Source organism: Lactuca saligna, chromosome 8 (genome assembly GCF_052625555.1).
Source record: "Lactuca saligna cultivar CGN05327 chromosome 8, ASM5262555v1, whole genome shotgun sequence".
Classification (NCBI taxonomy): domain Eukaryota; kingdom Viridiplantae; phylum Streptophyta; class Magnoliopsida; order Asterales; family Asteraceae; genus Lactuca; species Lactuca saligna.
Genome location: NC_136424.1, coordinates 174134782 through 174156247, shown reverse-complemented (window position 1 = coordinate 174156247; position 21466 = coordinate 174134782).

The window sequence follows — 21466 nt, the reverse complement described above, 5'->3', positions numbered from 1 at the left end:
ACATATTCCTTGTCCTCATAACGTGTGACCATCCTGATGTTGCTGATCCAATCATTAAAGATGGAACCATCAAAGATGACTCTCCCACAAAGATTCATCAGATAGAAGGAGCCGGTGGGGTTTGACCCAGAAACAATGTTGGAAGACATCTGAAAAGAAGAAATACAAGTTTAGATTAGATAAGGAGTCCTTAATAAAACACCCAAATGTAATATTAAGGCTAGGACACAACACAATATTTTATAACTTGGAAGAGGGATGCCGTAATCCAAGCTATAAAATATTTGAAGGTAGGCGAATGACGATTCACCAATTTCCACCATGAAAATGAAATAAATTATTAAGTTTTAATGAATTGAAGTTCCTAGATTCTTTTAAGATTCATTAAACCTTTCAATGGCATGTTTAAATATCGATTGTGCCCTTTAAGTTTGTGACTGGGATGCCAAGGATCACAAAACAAGGTGTGAATAACCATGTCAATTAACTTGATACCCTTAATTTTATCACCTAATCGATGTGCTGGTTAACCACATGTGCTCCACCAATAAATGATAGACATTAAGTTACCCTTTTCCACTCTTACTAGTCCATGTTAGTGTGCTGGTTAACCACACACGCTCCACTAACGACTTGGTAAGGTACAAAGTGTAATTTCATGGGCTAGCACCAAACTAACATTCACCTAAAGTAAATAAGATTGGGAATTTATAAAACATTTAGTTACTTTATAATAATCATTATACTTAATGAGAATTAGTGTCCTGTCGTACCCATTCGACTAATGACCCTCAACCAGTCAAGGAATCGGTGGGTTAGAGTGGACACCTATTAAGCTACCATTTTATAGGCAACAACCTTATAACCCCCTTATAGACCGGCTTTGTGAATGAGGCCTACTAACGGTAAGACTGACTTGATCTTATATATATATATATATATATATATATATATATATATATATATATGTATTGCTAACTTATAGTTTTATAAAGTATAAGCATTGAATTTTAAACGTTTTAAATTCTAGCGATTGGAATGAAAGTACTAATGTGTGTGAGAGTTTACAAATTCCAAAACTTGAGGGCAAGTTTTAAAACTATTCTAAACCTTTCATTTCTATAGCTTATGAGTTTTAATGATTTTAATGGAAAAGACTCTTGGAATTGCATCACTTGAGGAAAAGTTATGGAGTCCATTAAAAGGCATTCAAGATCAATAATTAAACTACATGCAATGTCAAATAATCTATGATCTATCAAAACTCATAAGGATGCATAATTCATACCAATAATTTTCAAGAATCATATGAACTTAATATAAAACTTGAAACTTTGATAATTATGTTTGAAATTGAATTAGCATGATCATTACCATATCAAAAATAGGTTTAGAAGTTCGGAAAAAGTTAAGGGTAATGATCCTAGTTCAATTCCAGCATTCAAACTCGAAATTTTGCACTATGGGCCTCCTACTCGTCGAGTGCATGAACCTAATTGACGATTAGAATGAGTTTTCACATGGACTCGTTGAGTCCCCCGATGGACTCGACGATTTCTCTGAATAGCGAGCAGCAAAATCAATTTTTTTTAGCAATTTGCATCAAGTATAATTAAAAACAAGCCTAGGCTCTGATATCACTGATGGGTTTTGAGCATTCTAACACTCCTACGTTTTGCATGCAACCCTAGAAACCTTGGATCTATGTTTTCTCTATTATACATGCAAACTTTCTTTTACCAAGGTTTCATCCTAACTAGCATGTGATTGGGGTACATGTAATATAAAAACTAATAAGATGACATACCTTTACTTGTGGTTGATTGTTTGCAACTTTAAGAGCCTAGCGCAAATAATGTGAATGCCTCAAGTGGAATCACAAATCACCAAAACAACTTGGAAGACTTTGAGAGAATATGATATGTTCTTAAAATTGGCCCACCCTTGTTATTTCACACACTAGTGCCAATTTCAAGTTCCAAAGACCTCTTTATATAGTATGAGGATTTGGGTTACATCCATGTAAACCCTAATACCCATGACCTTTCATTTCCATAGGATCATGGTTTAAAATCTCCATGGACTATCCATGGATTTTCATGCAAGCTTAACCCATCCTAAATGAACATTGGCCCATTCTATATATATATATATATAAGAGTCCATATTTAATTAGTTTCCTTTTGATCACTAAATTAATTCCAAATTAACACTAATTAAATAATATGATTTCATATTAATATATTATAACTTATAATATATTAATAAATCATAAATATACTATTCTCAAAAGACTATCCATACAAATTGTTCCGGTGAAGTGCAACCCAAATGGACCATGTGGGGTAGGGTCAAGTACATACCAAATATAGTTATGGACTTAGACACCTTATCCAACAAAATATATTTGATTAGGACCACAACAGAGACCAGAGGTGGTCAGCGGTACCTATCAATTCAAAAAGAACTGCAGGTCCGGATTCATCATCCCTAATATTTGTAGAAAACTGCTGAGTTTTGTTGCGTCACGTGCCTTTGTAAACACATCCACAATCTCTTCATGAGTTAGAACAGAAATTAGTTCAATGTTACCTTTGATTATTTTGTCCTTGATGAAATGGTATCGTATTTCAATGTGCTTCGTCTTTGAATAATGAATAGGATCGTTAGAAATCGCTATAGCACTCTCTGATTCACAATAGAACACAAGCCTAGGCTCTGATACCACTAATGGGTTTTGAGCATTCTAACACTACTATTGTATGCATGCAACCTAGAAGCGTTGGATCTATGTTTTCTCTATTATACACGAAAACTTTCTTTTAACAAGGTTTCATCCTAACTAGCATGTGATTGGGGTACATGTAATATAAAAACTAATAGAATGACATACCTTTTCTTGTGGTTGATTGTTTGGAGCTTTAAGAGCCTAACACCAATAATGTGAATGCCTGAAGTGGAATCACAAATCACGAAAACAACTTGGAAGACTTTGAGACAATATGATGTGCTCTTAAAATCGGCTCACCCTTGTTATTTCACACACTAGTGCCAATTTCAAGTGCCAAAGACCTCTTTATATAGTATGAGGATTTGGGTTACATCCATGTAAACCCCAATACCCATGACCTTTCATTTCCATAGGATCATGGGTTAAAAGCTCTATGGATTATCCATTGACTTTCATGCAAGCTTAACCCATCCTAAATGAACATTGGCCCATTCTATATATATAAGAGTCCATATTTAATTAGTTTACTTTTCATCACTAAATTAATTCCAAATTAATTCTTTATTAATACTAATTAAATAATATGATTTCATATTAATATATCAAACTTATAATATATTAATAAATCATAAATATATTATTCTCAAAAGGCTCCATACTAATTGTTCCGGTGAACTGCAACCCAAATGGACCATGCTGGGTCGAGTCAAGTACATACGAAATATATTTATGGACTTAGACACCTTATCCAACAAGATATATTTGATTAGGACCACAATAGTGACCAGAGGTAGTCAACGGAACCTATCAATTCAAAAAGAACTGCGGGTCTGGATTCATCATCCCTAATATTTGTAGAAAACTGTTGAGTTTTGTTGCGTCATGTGCCTTTGTAAACACATCCGCAATTTCTTCATGAGTTAGAACAAAAATTAGTTCAATGTTACCTTTGATTATGTGGTCCTTAATGAAATGGTATCGTAATTCAATGTGCTTCGTCTTTGAATAATGAATAGGATCGTGAGAAACCGCTATAGCACTCTCTAAATCACAATAGAAAACAAGCCTAGGCTCTGATACCACTGATGGGTTTTGAGCATTCTAACACTCCTATTGTATGCATGCAACCCTAGAAACGTTGGATCTATGTTTTCTCTATTATACATGCAAACTTTCTTTTAACAAGGTTTCATCCTAACTAGCATGCGATTGGGGTACATGTAATATAAAAACTAATAGGACGACATACCTTTTCTTGTGGTTGATTGTTTGGAGCTTTAAGAGCCTAACGCCAATAATGTTAATGCCTCAAGTGGAATCACAAATCACCAAAACAACTTGGAAGACTTTGAGAGAATATGATGCACTCTTAAAATCGGTCCACCCTTGTTATTTGACACACTAGTGCCAATTTCAAGTGCCAAAGACCTCTTTATATAGTATGAGTATTAGGGTTACATCCATGTAAACCCTAATACCCATGAACTTTTATTTCCATAGGATCATGGGTTAAAAGCTCCATGGACTATCCATGGACTTTCATGCAAGCTTAATCCATCCTAAATAAACATTGGCCCATTCTATATATATATATATATATATATATATATATATATATATATATATATATATATATATATATATATATATATATATATATATATAAGAGTCCATATTTAATTAGTTTCCTTTTGATCGCTAAATTAATTCCAAATTAATTCTTTATTAATACTAATTAATTAATATGATTTCAAATTAATATATTAAACTTATAATATATTAATAAATCATAAATATATTATTCTCAAAAGGGTATCCATACAAATTGTTCCAGTGAAGTGCAACACAAATGGACCATGCCGAGTTGGGTCAAGTACATACCAAATATAGTTATGGACTTTGACACCTTATCCAATAAGATATATTTGACTAGGACCACAACAAAGACCAGAGGTGGGTAGCTGTACCTATTAATTCAAAAAGAACTGCAGGTCCGAATTCATCATTCCTAATATTTCTAGAAAACTGTTGAGTTTTGTTGCGTCATGTGCCTTTGTTAACACATCCGCAATCTCTTCATGAGTTAGAACAAAAATTAGTTCAATGTTACCTTTGATTATGTGGTCCTTGATGAAGTGGTATCGTATTTCAATGTGCTTCGTCTTTGAATAATGAATAGGATCGTGAGAAATCGCTATAGCACTCTCTGAATCACAATAGAAAACAAGCCTAGGCTCTGATACCACTGATGGGTTTTGAGCACTCTAACACTCCTTTGGTATGCATGGAACCTTAGAAACCTTGGATCTATGTTTTCTCTATAACACACGCAAACTTTCTTTTAACAATGTTTCATCCTAACTAGCATGTGATTGGGGTACATGTAATATAAAAACTAATAGGATGACATACCTTTTCTTGTGGTTGATTGTTTGGAGCTTTAAGAGGCTAACGCCAATAATGTATATGCCTCCAGTGGAATCACAAATCACCAAAACAACTTGGAAGACTTTGAGAGAATATGATGCACTCTTAAAATCAGTCCACCCTTGTTATTTCACACACTAGTGCCAATTTCAAGTGCCAAATACCTCTTTATATAGTATGAGGATTAGGGTTACATCCATGTAAACCCTAATACCCATGACCTTTTGTTTCCATAGGATAATGGGTTAAAAGCTCCATGGACTTTCATGCAAGCTTAACCCATCCTAAATGAACATTAGCCCATTCTATATATATATAAGAGTCCATATTTAATTAGTTTCCTTTTGATCACTAAATCAATTCGAAATTAATTCTTGATTAATAGTAATTAAATAATATGATTTCATATTAATATATTAAAATTTTAATATATTAATAAATCATAAATATATTATTCATAAAAGGCTATCCATACAAATTGTTTCGGAGAAGTGCAACCCAAATGGACCATGTCGGGTCGGGTCAAGTACATACTAAATATAGTTATGGACTTAGACACCGTATCCAATAAGATATATTTGACTAGGACCACAACAGAGACCAGAGGTGGTCAGCGGTACCTATCAATTCAAAAAGAACTGCGGGTCCGGATTCATCATCCTTAATATTTGTAGAAAACTGTTGAGTTCTATTGCGTCACGTGCTTTTGTAAACATATCCGCAATCTCTTCATGAGTTAGAACAAAAATTAGTTCAATGTTACCTTTGATTATGTGGTCCTTCATGAAATGTTACCGTATTTCAATGTGCTTCATCTTTGTATAACGAATAGGATCGTGAGAAATCGCTATAGCACTCTCTAAATCACAATAGAAAACAAGCCCAGTCTCTGATACCACTGATGGGTTTTTAGCATTCTAACACTCCTATCGTGTGCATGCAAACCTAGAAATCTTGGATCTATGTTTTCTCTATTATACATGCAAACTTTATTTTAACAATGTTTCATCCTCACTAGCATGTGATTGGGGTACATGTAATATAAAAACTAATAGGATGACATGTATTTTCTTGTGGTTGATTGTTTGTAGCTTTAAGAGCCTATTACCAATAATTTAAATGCCTAAAGTGGAATCACAAATCACCAAAACAACTTGGAAGACTTTGAGAGAATATGATGCACTCTTAAAATCGGTCCAGCCTTGTTATTTCACACACCAGTGCCAATTTCAAGTACCAAAGACATCTTTATATAGTATGAGGATTAAGGTTACATCGATGTAAACCCTAATACCCATGACCTTTCATTTCCATAGGATCATGAGTAAAAGCTCCAAGGACTATCCATGGAGTTTCATGCAAGCTTAACCCATCCTAAATAAGCATTGGCCCATTATATATATATATATATATATATATATATATATATATATATATATATATATATATATATATATAAGAGTCCATATTTAATTAGTTTCCTTTTGATCACTAAATTAATTCCAAATTAATTCTTGATTAATGCTAATTAAATAATATTATTTCATATTAATATATTAAACCTATAATATATGAATAAATCATAAATATACTATTCTCAAAAGACTATCCATACAAATTGTTATGGTGAAGTGCAACCCAAATGGACCATGCCAGGTTGGGTCAAATACATACCAAATATAGTTATGGACTTAGACACCTTATCCAACAAGATATATTTGACTAGGACCACAACAGAGACCAGTGGTGGTCAGCGGTACCTATCAATTCAAAAAGAACTGCGGGTCCGGATTCATCATCCCTAATATTTGTAAAAAACTGTTGGGTTTTGTTGCGTCAAGTGCCTTTGTAAACACATCTGCAATCTCTTCATGAGTTGGAATAAAAATTAGTTCAATGTTACCTTTGATTATGTGGTCCTTGATGAAATGGTACTGTATTTCAATGTGCTTCGTCTTTGAATGATGAATAGGATCGTGAGAAATCGCTATAGCACTCTCTGAATCACAATAAATCGGTATCCGCAACATTCTGTATCCAAAGTCCATCAGTTGGGTTTTCATTCATAGCACTTGAGAACAGAAGCTAGTTATGGCCACGTACTTGGCTTTTGCGGTAGACAAAGAAACACAAATTTGTTTCTGTGAAGACCAGCTAACCAGTCTTCCTCCAAGAAATTGAAAACCACCAGAAGTACTTTTCGTATCCAATCTGCATTCGGTATGATCCATATCTATAAAGGCTTGAAGGCTGAAGTTGTCCCCTGCAGGATACCAGAGGCCTAGAGCTTTGCTTGCTTTCAAGTATCTGAAGATTTCCTTGACATCAGTCAAGTGCGATACTTTGGGATTGGCTTGGTACCTGGCACATATGCCTATTGCGAAGACAATATTTAGTCTGCTTGCGGTGAGGTGCATTAAAGAACCAATCATTCCTCTATAAGTTTTGTGGTCCAATGATTCTTCGGAAGGATCAGCAAAAATCTTATATCCGAAGGCCATAGGAACCTTGGCCGAGGAACATTTTTCCATTGCGTATTTCTTCAGTAGTTTAGAGGTATATTTTTCTTGATGAATGAATATCCCTTGAGAGAATTGTTTCACTTGGAGTCCTATAAAGAATTTAGTCTCTCTATTCATGCTCATCTGGAATTTGTTGGTCATGAGCATTGCAAATTCGTCCACCATACCTTGATATGTTGATCCAAATATGATGTCATCGACATAGATTTGTACAAGCACAAGGTGATTACCATTTTCCTTTCTAAATAACGTGGGATCAATCACACCTCTTTTATATCTGGACATGACAAGAAACTTAGAGAGAGTCTCATACCAAGCCCTCGGTGCTTGCTTAAGACCATAGACTGCTTTTTAAAGCTTGAAACAATAATATGGGAAATCGTGACTTTCGATGCCTAGAGGTTGTTGCAAGTAAACCTCTTCTTTCAATTCTCCATTTAGGAAGGCACTTTTCACATCCATTTGATGTACTTTGATATTTTTGTGTTCCGTATACACTAAGAAGATGCGTATTGCTTCCATCCTGGCTACGGGGGCATAACTTTCATCATGGTCAAAAATAGTGTGACCTTTTGTCTTCGAAACGAGTTTCCACACTTTGTTTCATTCAAACTATGCTAATTTTTCTTGCATGGCAGAGATCCAGTCAAGCTCTAGAAGAGCTTCCTTGATGGAACGGGGCTCGACTGCGGACATGAAAGTTGCATAGTGGCAATGGTCTGTGAGATCACTAGAAGATCTAGTTTGTACGCCTGTGGATGGGTTTCTGATGATTTGACCCTGTGGGTGGTCTTTCGTCCAAACATGGAGACGAGGTAGTTGATGATCAAAAGCTGTAGTGGAAGGAATATCAACAACATCAGAGGATTAAGAGGATTAAGAGCAACAATTGAGTGAGTTTCCGCCTGAATTGTGGATGGGAGTTCCTATTGAACCAAAGATGGTTCCCCCTGGATTAAAGGATGAGTGATAACCCTCGGATCAGTTCTCGTGTCTATATGTGAGCTTTGTTGATTATATGGAACTTGCTACGTGTATGCTTTTAAAATTGTATACAGTTAGGAGCTTATAGCCTCATAATGACTGATTTGGCCTTATTTCCTGTTCCTTGTTTGGTTGTGGTCCTAGGGTAGAATCTTTTATTCGAAAGTCTATTTGATCCTCTTCTGTGTACAATTTGAATGCATAAAAGGCAACCTGTTATTATTGGTTTGTTTGATGTGGGTAGGACAAATCTTAGGATAACCTGGGATTTGGGTTTCACAATGATATGTGGTATATGATTTATTGAGGGATGAATTGTAGTTATCAGGTAGAGCCTTGGGGAAAGTTACAGGTAGGTGTGGAAGGTAGTATTGGGCCCGTACTACTGAAAGCAAGGACCTGTACCCGAACCAATGTTAGATTTGATGATTTCAAGGAGGACCGGTATGGGAAGATCCCTTATATGGATATCCTGATCAATGTAATTTATGATATTTCAGTCTAGCATGGTGATGACATGACTTGGAGCAGGAGGATCAGGATTGGGGTCTGGATCCGGGTCGGTATCAGGGGACGCTACTGATGCCGCCAATGAGAGGCTGCGCGGACTCATTGCAGCTGAGGTTACTAGGGGCATTCTTGACGCGACCCCAATCATTTTCAGGATGGTCAAGGAGGGTATGATGGAGATTATGGAGGAGAGACTTAGATCTTTCAGGGATGAGTTGGTGGCGGGGCAGATTGGGGTCCGAACTCCCTCGTTTCGGGAGTTCAAGGCTTGTAGGGCGCTAGAGTTCTTCGGGGTCAAGGACCCCATTGTTAGCCGATGCTGGGTGGCAGATATGGAAAACGCCTAGCGGACGAGTTCCTACCCTGTTGTGGCAAAGGTGGGTTTCGCTTCATGTATGCTACAAGAGGGGGATTTTGTTTTATAGAAGGTGTCATCTTGGAAGGAGATCATCAGTTTTCCAGAGGAGCTTAGTTAGATTCACAACACCTTCCACGTGTCTCAGCTTCGGAAGTGTACTGCTGACGAGTCCGCAGTTATATCCTTGGATGATATTCATGTGGATGGGGGCCTAAATTATGTCGAGAGGCCGGTTGCCATTCTAGTCAGGAAGACGAAGGGACTTCGGAAAAAGGAAGTAAAGTTGGTAAAGGTGCAATGGTAGCACCAAAGGGTCTTCGAATAGACTTGGGAGCCAGAGAAGGAGACGCGAGAGCATTACCCCGAATTGTTTTCAGCCACCAACTTCGAGGGTGAAGTCTAGTTCAAATGGGGGAGAGTTGTACCATCCAAAATTCTTGTATGTCTTAAAACCCTAAGGAATGACAAATTTTGCATAAATGGTCCCTTAAGTACGTTGGGCGTACTTAAGTGTACGCTGGGCGTACCTTGGGTTACGCGGGGCGTACGCGCAAAGGACACAAAACCCTAAATTTTGGATTTGAGGCCTATTTAAACAACTTTAAGTCCCTTGGACTAAACCCTAGAGAGCTTCCACAGCCTTAGAACGTCCATATACTTTTGGAAACCTTGTGAGATCATTCTTGAGCCTTAAAGAGTGCATTTGTGGCCCTTTAGTGTTTATTTCAAGAAAGAGGGGTGGTCAAGAAAGCTTGGATCAAGTGGGTGCTTCAAGATCATGCACCAAAATCATCATGAAAAGCTTCTGGAGGTAAAAAGCTTGCATCTTTCCTTTCTAATTTTTTTAGATCTAGCTAGGGTTTTGGTGGTTTGTCCCTTTGATGAACTTTGGACCTCTTTTGTTGAGCTAAGCCTCCCCATTTGATATGAAAGGAAAATCTGATGTCCCATAGTCATTTAGAAGTATAAAAATGGAAGCTTGATAAGAGATTTTGTGACAACCCGAAATTTATTCCGTCATTTTTAACCCTTTCTTCCGTTAATAAGCCTCGTTTTATTTAATTGTACGTTAACTTTTGGACTGGTTAATTAATGTGGGACTTTTATAATGACTTGGTAAGGGTTGAAACAAATTAGAAACACCCTCGGTAATCCTTTGAAAAGTTTTAGTTTCAACCAAGTCAAAATACGACCACTAAATCGGGTGCGACCAAAAGCCCCGTTTAACAGCAGTATCGGGTAAGTTTCCATTGAGCCCCAACTCAAACCCTTATATAAGGAGGGTGGAGTCCATTTGAGACTTTTTCACTCTCTCTCTACACTCTCTCTCTACAACTTGTTTTCGAGCCAAAAACTTCCGTTTCGAGCCCCAAACGAGTAAGTAATCCACCCTAACTTGTTGTATAGCTTGGTTAACATACAAATTCGTGTTTAAGACATCAAATAGGGGCAAGATTATGTGTTTACGGCCAAAGAACACTCTTGGATCGTGAACACCTTTAAGTGGGGTTTTTAAGCCCCAAAACCCCTCCAAATTGCCCCTAAGGCTTAGATATGACTTGTGGACTTACACCTTCGAGCTTAGAACACCAAAACCTTTTGATGTGGAGAGTAAACATGAGTTTACGGCCCAAGAACACTCTTGGACCGTAAACCCCTCTTCATAGGCCGTGAACACCTTTTAAGGTGTTAGAAATACCCTCAAACATCTCCTATGGCCTTGGAAAAATGTCTAGAAGCAATCCCATGAATGTAAAGGCTTTAAACTTCAATAAATCCAAGGAAATAGGATTTTATAGCCATAAACCCCCTAGGGAAGGTCCATGGGCCGTAAACTCTTAAAAGGTGCCCAAATGATGCCCTAAACTCCCCATTTGTCTTGGAAAAATGCTTAGGATTTTGTTCTCTACCATTTAAGACCTCAAAACACAAGAGGAGAGGGTGAGTAGGAGTTTATGGCTGTAAACTCCATGTTTACTGCCGTAAACTCCCAAAACTGGTCCATGTGAGGCCTTAAACCCTTCATAAGCCCTAGATTTGAGTCTAGCCTAATTCCTTGAGTGATATAAGACATTTTGGCATCCTAGAAAACCCTCCCAATGAGTTTACAGCCGTAAACTCATGGGGACATGGTATTAGGGCCGTGAACTCTATAAACAGTTTACTATTGAAGAGTAAACTACCTATCTAGGCCATACGCACCCATAGATATTACTCGGGACACCCCTAGCACTTAACTAAAGTGTTTTTCCGCACTTTAGGATGCGTATACGTGTTTAATTAGTAATATATTTACTAATTGTATGTAAACATATATGTTATCATTTGTTAATAGGTCACTAAGTGTGTTCAAGTCTTTACTTGACACCGAGCACCCAACCGGCACTTTCGTTCAATCCACTTACAACAGGTGAGTTCATACCCCTGAATTAACCTTTTAAATGTTTTTACATGCTTTTAGGGGGAATACAGGTTCAACATGCCAGTTATCATATCAATAACATGTGATTGATAACCCGCATGCACAAGGATTCATTACACTATCAACTGTTTTACCAAGTATGATACTGTAAATGATTTTCTAAAACATCTTTATGTGTTCAAAGCTTTTCTCAAATTGCCTCTCGTACTGTACGTTTTATTTCAAACTCTGTTACAACAGCATTTTAAATAAAGGTTTTCTCTACTTTATCAAGGTGATAATCAAAACTTGTTTAAGAATGATTTTCTTAAAGTATAAAGGTTTCTAGAGATTTCATCAAAGTTTTCTTCCATGTTTTTATTCTCCTACTTTGTTAGATACTACTGCTTCGTTATACTTCTACCTAGTTAATGCTCCTACTTAGTTAAACACTACTACTTTGTTAACGCTTTTACTTCACGATACGCTTCTACTTCATGATACACTTCTACTTCACGATACACTTATACTTCACGATATTCTTATACTTCACGATACACTTATACTTCACGATACACTTATACTTCACGATACACTTATACTTGACGATACGCTTATACTTCACGATACACTTCTACTTCACGATTCACTTATACTTCACGATACGCTTATACTTCCCGATACACTTCTACCTCACGATTCACATATACTTCACGATACGCTTCTACTTCATGATTCACTTATACTTTACGATACGCTTATACTTCACGATACACTTATAATTCACGATACACTTATACGTCACGATTCGCTTATACTTCACGATTCGCTTCTACTTCACGATACGCCCCTACTCGTTAACACTTATACTTTGTGAAACACTTCTACTTCGTTAAACACTTAAACTTTGTTAAATGCTTCTACTTAGTTAAATGTATGCATATGCTTGTATAAGTTATATAAATAATGATTAAAGGACTTAGGAAAGCTAGTTCGCCCTATTTCCTTTTCTTCGTTGAGATGTGGTCTGGTGGGATCGGATATCCATCCGTAGGTCGTTTGATCATTAGTTATACATTATGTATACCAGCATAGACATATAGGTTTACATCGGTTAGTTCAATTGTGAGTCTCTATCACTTGTTCAGTATTTTACACTAGATCTCACCATTCAAGATGCATCCTCAGGACACGGCCTTCTCTGTCATCTAGTTGGTAACCAGAGTCTCCTGTAGGAAGAGCGGGCATTATGTGTATAGATCTATACGGGATTGACACCCCCGCACCCTAACTACTAGCAAAGTCTACGGCCTACCAAGCCCAAGGGGTGACAAATGTCACAATATTTCCGACGCTTGCAGGGCGTCAAGTTCTCTAATGTCTATCAGTATGGTTGCGAGTATCTCGAGGTTACCTTATAATTCATGGCCTTAAGGTAATGGAAATTAACACTGTATTCACTGTTTTTAGACCTTGCTAGACTTATCATTCATTTAATACTGTCTGGGGTTTGTATTCACTGTTTTAGACCTTGCTAGACGTAATCTTTCATTTGATACTGTCTGGGGTCTGTGTCTCCTCTCGTTAGACTGAGTCAGGTGTGTCGTTCATTCGATACTCTCCTCGAGTCTATGATTTTACCTTAGTTAGCAGTCTTCACTGTTGAGGCATATGTTGTTTTCCCTGATATTCTCCTACTTTCTTTACAATCAATACCCTATTTTGATAATGATAGTGTTAAGGGAAAAATCACTTTTTACAACATAACTCATTCCAGTCTTGGTAGAAGACTGCTTTTAAATTAGAAAATATAAGATTTTCTGGAAAGGACTCTAATTCACTGTGTATTCTAAAACTACTACTTGTATAAAGTTATTTGGATAAAAATGACACTAAATACTTATGAACTCACCAGTATTTGTAAAAAATGCTGATACTCGCTTTCAAATAACTTGTATTCTCAGGTCAGCAATAGACAGGTACATCTCAGGCGCTTTTTGTGTAGACCGTTTAGTACCAAGCTGCATCTACATTATTACTTGTATTACTTTGAAGTTTCTATGTAATGTAAACCATGTAAAACTATTACTATTAATGCAATCGTTGTTGTACTTTGATTACTATATTGCATATGTTGTGATACTTGATATGACGCCATCCACCCCATAACGTTTCCGCCGTTCCGGTTTTGGGGTGAGACAGATTTGACCTCATGCATGGGTAAAAGACCTTGGAAAGGTCTTAATGGAGTAGTTGGGTGTGTGTGAGACATGCATAGGTAAAAGAACTTAGATCTAGCTTTTGGACGTGAAGGATTCAAGCATTAAGCACTTAATGGAAAAAGTGCTTAAAATGGTTGTACGCTGGGCGTTACTGGCTTTATGCGGTGCGTAGTCCCGAAAACTTCATTTGGGCCCTAATCTGTTTTGGGCCTCATTTGGTTGATGGGCTTGATTAGATTTTGCGAGTTAGAGGTCTTTTCATCTGTTTGGGCCGTTGACTTATTGGTTGGGCTTTATTGGGCCAAAGGGGCCCATTAAGGATATTGGACTTGGAATTTTGGGCCCATTTGCAAGATAAGGGTAATTGGGCCTTAGGGGTAGAGTTTGAAGGTTGGGCCTTTCCTTGGGTAATTTAAGGTCTTATCATTAATTATAATATTATTGTTATATTCAGCTCGGGAGGTTGCGGATTATTAGGAGGACAATATTTGTATTCATCGGGCGGAGGTGAGTCTTCTCACCATACCTATGGGTCTACAGCACCAAGGCCGACCTATTATGTGAACATGTTATGTGTGTTTTATTCATTTATGAATTGATATGCTATGTGATATTATGTTGGTATGGAAGACCTCGGGGGTAGCCCGTGGCATTGGATATAAGACCATGTGGGGTAGCCCATGGCGTTCCTAGGTAAAGACCATGTGGGGTAGCCCATGACATTGGATGTAAGGCCATGTGGGGTAGCCCATGGCAGTCCTAGGTCAAGCCCATGTGGGGTAGCCCATGGCATTCTTACAGGTTTATGTATGCATGGCTTATGTGGTATATGTAGCTTTATAGAAACTATGATATGTGTTATGTGGATTTTATGTGGGCTATGCTGTACGAAACTCACTAAGCATTTCACTTACATGTTGTTGATTTGTTTCAGGTACTTCTGAGCCCAAGGGCAAGGGCAAGGTATGATGATGTGGCGTTCTCTCTATCTCTCTTTTAGTGTGTTTGGGACCCTCTGATGTTTTAAAAAGGAAAGTAATGATGTAGTGAATGTTAATTTGAAATTTTATGAGACTGGTTTTGATTAACTAAAAATGAAAATTTTCTTTGTAAAAAAATGGGTCGTTACTGGTGGACTGAAGGCCCGGTGCGGGCGGACCAGTCACGCTGTAGACTCAAGACACATGGCTGTTCTGTGTTTGGTTATATGATATGTTCTTGTTTGTATGAGGTTGGTATTTTGGTGGTAAATTAGTAAGCCTTCAAGCTTACATTTATCGATTTTTGTTTCAGGTACAACGGATGACCGCGGGAAGGCGAAGACGTGCCCATACACTTCCTCATGTTTTGATTTGGATTTCTGGGATAGTCTGATATGAAACTAATTAGGAATTTTTTTTTGTAATAACTCTTGGTATTTGAAATTTATTTAAAAGTATGAATTTTGCATGATTTTTATGGATGTTACAAGTTGGTATTAGTGCCTTGGTTTGAGTGAATTAGATGAACACTCGTGTGAATCCTATCTCAAACTAAGGAAAAAGATTTTTGAAATGATTTTTAAATGGTTTTCAAAATAAGTAAAAGAGGATGTGAAGTGTACGATCAGCCGGAGCCAGTAAGTAGACCCAAAAACACCATGCAGTTATTTGATTATGTGATATGTTAGAACAACATGCTAATGATAAGATAGGGATCCTCAGGAACTGTATGATAGAATTTCCTGATTTTTGATGCCTTATCTTATGTAGAGTACCTCATTGATTGTTTTATGACTCTTTCGTGTGTGAATTAACTATTGGGTGAATACTCCAAGTCACATGCTACATGGGTTAAATGGTTTTAGGGTAAGGGATTTGGTCCTACTGCGCTGCTCTCGTATGATTCCAACCGTTGTGGGATTAAATCTTTTAGGTTAAGATTGTTTAAGCCATGCGGTATGTGATAGTATTAATGCAATAGTTAACTGGCACCAATGGAGGGTCGTGTGGCAGTTTGTTGATGGGTGGGTTGTGCGAGGTCGGTAGGCCAGTTATGAGATATTTAGCATTCCTCTAGGAGTGAGGATTAAGCATTTGCTATGTTTATGTATATTGTTAGGTTGTTGTGGTGATACTTGAGACAAATATGTGTAGGTGTGGAAGGTAGTATGGGCCCATACTACTGAAAGCACAAGACACATACATGTAGTAAGGAAGTCACAACCCCCGGGGTTTAGTTGAAAGTTGGTCCCCTGTTATTCTATAGGTTATCTGAGACATCTTGAGATCGGATCCGGGTTAGGATCGGAAGTTGGCAGCCATGATAGGCCAATATTGTCAGAGGATCGTGTCAGTAAGATCATTCGGGAGGAGGTGATCAAGATTGTATGGGGGCAGTTTCCGGAGATGTTCAGGTCTATTAAGATCTCCATGGTTGAGTATTTCTACGAGCGCAATGCAACCACAACAGTTGTAACGATGGCAGGGGGAGGAGCTGGTCGAGCTTTCCAGTGGTGGGACTTGTTTCTAGGGCATATTCTGATGAGCAGAGGACTGCAGTTACTTAAGATCAGGGAGATATTCTATACTCGTTGCATTCCGTGGGTTGAGTGGGAGAAACTGTCACATGAGTTTCTATATTTGAGGCTCGAGGGTTTGCTCGAGGCTGGAATGTGATTCGTAGGGACTCTAGATAGGAGTGATGATTATGTACAGCTGGGGTTTTACAGTTGGAAGTGGAATGGTTAACTGATGGAGTAGACTGTCGTTTTGTAGGGCAAGGATTGTGCCCTTTCAGTTTTCAAGCTCGAAGGAATGAGCAGACTTGTGACCCTAGGATCAGGTTGTATTCCAGCTCGGGGTCAGTGGTTGCAGGTATTGGCGACATTATTTCAGCGCCGGTGAGCGCAGGTGGGGTCGATGTGGCATTAGTATTTTCTGAGGTTTGGTTTTCCTTGGATCTTTTGTATCGGGCAGTAAGGATTGATTGTGCGACCTATTACACTTCTGGGATTGTAGAATTTGTCTAGGGAGTAGTTTGTAGCCCAGTTTAGGGCAAAGGTTGCTTCAGCTATTGTAGTTCAACTATGGACATTTAAGCGGGTGACTGAGTCAAAGTGCAAACCCTGAATGAAAAGATTTCTAGAGCCCGAGGCGGGAGACTTATTTGGAGAGCCTTTAGAAAAGGGGTATTATGTGGGAGGATTGCGGACAGGGTTCTACAAGATGGTTTTTCAGCATTGTCAGGAATCAGTGGTTTTAGTAACTGTTATTGATTGGTGGACGAAGGCGCAAAGGAAGTAGCTCGATGCTGAAGTATTAGTTGGAGTATGTTTCTTTTGGTACTCAAGATTGAAGTGTGGGATCATTCAAGCATTAGTGATTGTCGTTTTCACTGGGATGCAGGAAATGTTCATTTGGTTCTTAGAAGTTTGTGATCAATTGGGATTGGCTAGTAATGAAACACTAGTTGAAAATAGTTGATTATCAAAGGATCGATCATTAGGAATTAAGAAGGATTGGGAATCCTCAAATTTTCATGTATTGTGAAGACTTAGTTGAATCTAAGTGGGGGAGAATCGTCCCGGGATACAGATTCTGGTGCAGTGTTGAAAATGGGATAAGTCTCGCATCGTGTTAGGAAGGAAGACAACCTAAGTGGTTTTTTGGTTTGAGGGTTGTGCGAGTTGAGAGTCCAATAAAAATTCCCCAGCATGTGTATCACATCTTCTTGGTGATTGATAGCAGAAGTTGAGGAACCAGGTTGGAGTTCTAGTCATGAATTGAGTTTAGTTAGAGTATTCGGTCGAGGGTGTGCTCGAATATGAGGCTTTTTGGATTGATAGATTGAGGTTTTTGTTAGCTGCCAAGGCTTGACAGTAGTTTTAGCACGGGTGTGCGGGTTTTTTAGTATATGTGGTAGACACGCGGATCGGGGAACAGACCATGGATTTTTGAGAGGGTGGGCGATCGACATGAGGCCTAGGGTTAGGTCGGGGTTAGAGTCCAGGGAGTGGACCAGGAGTTTTGAACCCCAAGTGGATGAGAACAGTCTTCATGGGAGAGATCACCAGTAGGGGTGGTCCTGGGAAATGCTCAGTAGTTTAGAGCAGTCTGGATAAACTGAAGGTCGGTGTCACATACCAGTCAGGCCGAAGGATCGGAGAACGGTTCGGACAGGCTGAAGGCTCGGAGAGGTGGTCCAGACATGCTGAAGTTTCTGAGAGTGGTTTGGATAGACTGAAGTCATGGTGAGGCGGTGTAGTTATGCTGAAGACTTTGTATGTGTTTGTAGATCTATGTGCGGGTATTGAGCATGTTGCTATGCTATAGTAATTAGTAGGTCTGTCCCCAAGTATTGAACATGTGGATGAAGTATGCTGAAGACATTGCATGGGTTTTGTTAGTTATATGATCAGGTTCTGAGTATATCTATGTTATGAGGTAGCAACTTGTTCTACAAGTGGATAGTGTGGGGTGAGGTTTCAGTACTGTGACTCTTGTTGATGTTGTGAAGGACATTGATTAGGCCCTCTTGGGCAATAGAGGATGTGAGACTCTTCAAGATGGAGCGTTGGGACAACTGAAGTGACGACAACAGTGTCAATAGGTTATCGGGAGCATTCCAATCATGAGTTGAGGGCTGGAGTGGGCATACCAGACTCGTGCTGTGGGCTCAAAGGCAATCCAGACCTACGTTGAGGACCATGTAAGGGTATTACAGTCACATACTATGGGCATAGAGATTGGGTTGATTATGTCTTTTGTAGGACACGTCCGGGTTAGATCTTTCTCCTGATCGTCTATGGCGACACATTATATGTGGGTAGGGTTAAGGCGGTCCTGCTTTATGCAGTAGGCCAAGATACCCGGTGCAGGCCGATGGTAAGTCGTAGGCATAAGGGTTCAGCAGAATAGGATTCATGGTTCTATTTTGGGTAGGAACTTTAGGTTCCCAGGGCTGAGTAGTTTGTTAGTAGTAATGGAAAGGAAACTAGCAATGGTTACTATGAGTGGTCTTATAACAACGTAAATTTCCAAACAAAATTTTCATTTTCAAACACATAAAAATCGATTTTATAATTCACAAATCACATATGTCTTAATTGTTTACAATGAAAATCACAATCCCAGAATCATAAAAACAATTTCTTGCCAGTGTGTACAATCATGACAGTGCCTTCCCACAATCCTCGGAACTACCTGAAACACATAACACATAACACGGTAAGCATAAAGCTTAGCGATTTCCCCAAAATACCACCCACAACTCATCAGCCACTCGAGGCTATAACTCAATAAGACCCCCTGGTCAATGTGTCTCAGTGGGACCCTCCGGTCTCACAACGCAGCAACTCAATATAATACACAACATGCATATCACAAAACAAATAGCAGGATAACTCAATATATAGCATAAACACATAAGAGCCTCTGGTCATGCATAAGTTACCACTCAAGGTAAGAATAATGAGAAGACTCACCTCGTAACTAGCAAATGAAAATCTCGTGCTTGGGAATCTTGAACTCTAATCACCGGTCTAGTCACCGCCTAACACATGTAATAATCATCCCTAATTAATAATGGCCCTCAAGAAGGTAGACTAAACCTTCTACAAACTCACAGAAGGGTAAAATATTATTTTACTGCTCCATAAGCTTAATAGTCTACAATTTACCCAAAACCCTAAAAGTCAACAAAAGTAAACAGAGGGAGTACGTTGTGCGTACTCGATCTCTACGTTTCACGTACTCGGCTGGCATGCACGCATCGGGGATACGCGACCGCTATGTCGCACGTACTGGATTTACCCCCAGCGTACCATCTAGTTTCCTCTTTTTCACTCATTTGGTCTTAAACAGTTAAGACCTTGGCTTAACCCTTAGATCCAAACTCTCTAATAGTTCTTAACCCATAAAGTCAGTGACTTTAAGCCCTTGCATGGCTGAAATGGTCACCAATACTCAAAACATACACTCGTTTATCTCAAGGAGCTCATAACTCATGCATGGAGTGATTCCAATGACCAAGATTGGATTTTTATGACATTACGCCACTCAAATAATCAAAAGGGGTTAGTCCTAGTCTCTGGAGTTCAATATCTCATCAAGACTCCACCTTTTTGGGACAAAACCCACAAAACTCCATTAAGGTACTCATAAAAAAAGAGAGGTAAAGTTTGAAGCTTTATACCTGAATAAGGAGCTCCCAAGTCAGTTATGCTCAGATCTAGAAGCTTGGACTCCAACTCCTTCTTCTTCAAGGCTTCCTCTTCTCTTCAAAAACACATAAGAACTCTCAAAGGCTCATAAACACACACACAAGCTCTAAACAAGGGTTAGGGCACACTTAGGGTTTCTTGACTGAGAATGGTGGCCAGAAATGAGGCCGTCATATCCATTATATAGGGGACTCACCCAAAATTAGGGTTTGCGCTTTGCGCCTAGTACACCCAGCATACCTCTTGTGTGACAACCCAAAATTTCCATTCTGAACAAACCATATAAAGCCAATAGATGTAGATCAGTTATAGAGAAAATTCAGACTTCGAGTATAAGTTTGACAGTTTTCAGGATTTACACTAAAGAAGATATTAGGAGAGTGGTTGAACTAGGGTTATGTGCAACACTGTTATTCCATTACTCTAGGACATTAGAGTTCGTTCCAGGAATAAAAATATTTTCTGCCAAAAATATTTCAGGACTATAAATAGAATTCGGAACCAAATTGGTTCATTAGTTGAATTCCAATTAGAGAAAAGCCAAATTTTCTCTCACGGATCTTCGGGTTTTTATCCCAGATTGTGATTATACTTTCCCTAGTTATGTTATAATGCTTGTTTTATGCTTATTAACATAGATTATATGTCAAATATATGAGATCCGGGAGTTTACCGCCCAAGAACGTTCTTGGGGAGTAAACTCCAAAATGGAGCTTAAAGGCCATCTAGTCCCATTTCCTTGTTAGGTAACTAGCTTAGGGTATTGTGTATGATCATTAGAGATTAGAAATCAATCAAGAACACATAGTTATAGGAGTTTACGGCCCAAGAGTTTCTTAGACCGTAAACACAATTTTCAAGGGCTTAAATGTGCCCTAATCATCCCAAAGGCTTGGATTCTATTTTAGACAAATACCCTAAAGTGTTTAGAACCTAGAAAACTCATGGAAACACAAGTGTGGAAGAGTTTATGGCCAAGAGTATTTCTTGGGCCGTAAACTCCTTTAAAGGGGTCAAAGGACACCCTAAATCCTTCCTTAAACCAGGAGACAATTTGGACATGAACCTAGATGAGTTTTGGACTAGTTAAAATACTTAGAACCCCAAGA